The sequence below is a fragment of the Montipora capricornis genome, chromosome 11 (genome assembly GCF_036669925.1).
Source record: "Montipora capricornis isolate CH-2021 chromosome 11, ASM3666992v2, whole genome shotgun sequence".
In the NCBI taxonomy this organism is placed as follows: domain Eukaryota; kingdom Metazoa; phylum Cnidaria; class Anthozoa; order Scleractinia; family Acroporidae; genus Montipora; species Montipora capricornis.
In genome coordinates this window covers 21,831,772-21,834,271 of record NC_090893.1, presented here as the reverse complement: position 1 = coordinate 21,834,271, position 2,500 = coordinate 21,831,772, and the positions used below count along the sequence as shown (strand labels likewise).

General features: G+C 34.0%; 2 protein-coding genes across 2 annotated transcripts in view; one reads left to right on the top strand and one right to left on the bottom strand.

Annotated features, from left to right (window-relative positions):
* Nucleotides 1-2,500, top strand: part of LOC138024427 (uncharacterized) — a 308,112-nt gene that overhangs the window by 147,338 nt on the left and 158,274 nt on the right. The gene's annotated exons all lie outside the window — the stretch shown is intronic.
* LOC138024434 (contactin-associated protein-like 2) overlaps nt 1-2,500 on the bottom strand; it is a 15,701-nt gene that overhangs the window by 6,615 nt on the left and 6,586 nt on the right. The gene's annotated exons all lie outside the window — the stretch shown is intronic.

The following is a 2,500-nucleotide window of genomic DNA, read 5'->3' as shown; positions in this document are numbered from 1 at the left end:
CTGAAAGTAAGAAATAATTTGCCTGTGTTTAAATTAACAAATACACCAATACATCACTCACGTTTCATGTTCAACCGGAGAATTAGGGAAGCAGATGTTCGAAGGTGTAATAGCTGTTGAGTTTTATTCCTCATTTATCGAGTTCCATAAGTGTAAAACTTAAAAATGGATTGCTTTAGAATCAAAAAAGAACCAATTCACCGTTGCTTTTGAGAAAAGTGTATGCCAGGCAAAACAAGTTGCATCTCGGTAGCCTGAAAGTTAAGAAATAATTTTCCTGTTTTTAAATTAACAAATACATCAATACATCACTAACGTTTCATATTTAACCGGAGAATTAGGGAAGCAGATGTTCGAAGGTGTAATAGCTGTTGAGGTTTATTCCTCATTTATCCAGTTCCATAAGAAAAAATTTTAAAAATGGATTGCTTTAAAATCAGAAAAGAACCAATTCACCGTTGCTGTTGAGAAAAGTGTATGCCAGGCAAAACAAGTTGCATCTCGGTAGCCTGAAAGTTAACTGACAAAATAATTTGCCTGTGTTTAAATTAACAAATACACCAATACATCACTAACGTTTCATGTTTAACTGGAGAATTAGAAAAGCAGAGGTTCGAAGGTGTAAGGGCTGTTGAGTTTTATTCCTCAGTTATCGAGTTCCATAAGCATAAAACTTAAAAATAGTTTGCTTTAAAATCAGAAAAGAACCAATTCACCGTTGCTGTTGAGAAAAGTGTATGCCAGGCAAAACAAGTTGCATCTCGGTAGCCTGACAGTTAAGAAATAATTTGCCTGTGTTTAAATTAACAAATACACCAATACATCACTAACGTTTCATGTTCAACCGGAGAATTAGGAAAGCAGATGTTCGAAGGTGTAATAGCTGTTGAGTTTTATTCCTCATTTATCGAGTTCCATAAGTGTAAAACGTAAAAATGGATTGCTTTAAAATCAGAAAAAAACCAATTCACCGTTGCTGTTGAGAAAAGTGTATGCCATGCAAAACAAGTTGCATCTCGGTACCCTTAAAGTTAACTGACAAAATAATTTGCCTGTGTTTAAATTAACAAATATACCAATACATCACAAACGTTTGATGTTTAACCGGAGAATTAGGGAAGCAGATGTTCGAAGGTGTAATAGCTGTTGAGTTTTATTCCTCAGTTATCGAGTTCCATAAGTATAAAACTTAAAAATGGATTGCTTTAAAATCAGAAAAGAACCAATTCACCGTTGCTGTTGAGAAAAGTGTATGCCAGGCAAAACAAGTTGCATCTCGGTAGCCTGAAAGTTAACTGACAAAATAATTTGCCTGTGTTTAAATTAACAAATACACCAATACATCACTAACGTTTCATGTTTAACCGGAGAATTAGGAAAGCAGAGGTTCGAAGGTGTAATAACTGTTGAGTTTTATTCCTCAGTTATCGAGTTCCATAAGCATAAAACGTAAAAATGGTTTGCTTTAAAATCAGAAAAGAACCAATTCACCGTTGCTTTTGAGAAAAGTGTATGCCAGGCAAAACAAGTTGCATCTCGGTAGCCTGAAAGTTAAGAAATAATTTGCCTGTTTTTAAATTAACAAATACATCAATACATCACTAATGTTTCATATTTAACCGGAGAATTAGGGAAGCAGATGTTCGAAGGTGTAATAGCTGCTCAGTTTTATTCCTCATTTATCGAGTTTCATAAGTATAAAACTTAAAAATGGATTGCTTTAAAATCAGAAAAGAACCAATTCACCGTTGCTGTTGAGAAAAGTGTATGCCAGGCAAAACAAGTTGCATCTCGGTAGCCTGAAAGTTAACTGACAAAATAATTTGCCTGTGTTTAAATTAACAAATACACCAATACATCACTAACGTTTCATGTTTAACTGGAGAATTAGAAAAGCAGAGGTTCGAAGGTGTAATAGCTGTTGAGTTTTATTCCTCAGTTATCGAGTTCCATAAGCATAAAACTTAAAAATAGTTTGCTTTAAAATCAGAAAAGAACCAATTCACCGTTGCTGTTGAGAAAAGTGTATGCCAGGCAAAACAGGTTGCATCTCGGTAGCCTGACAGTTAAGAAATAATTTGCCTGTGTTTAAATTAACAAATACACCAATACATCACTAACGTTTCATGTTCAACCGGAGAATTAGGAAAGCAGATGTTCGAAGGTGTAATAGCTGTTGAGTTTTATTCCTCATTTATCGAGTTCCATAAGTATAAAACTTAAAAATGGATTGCTTTAAAATCAGAAAAGAACCAATTCCCCGTTGCTGTTGAGAAAAGTGTATGGCGGGCAAAACAAGTTGCATCTCGGTAGCCTGAAACTTAAGGTATAATTTGCCTGTGTTTAAATTAATTTGAAATAAAGAGAATAAAGGAATAATTTTCCATTTTTTAATTGCATGATGCTGGCCGTTGTAAACCGTGTTTTAGAAAATATTTCAGATTGATTTATTGTGCCTCTGGACTATTTTGACACGTCACTCAAAATTAATTTAAAGTAA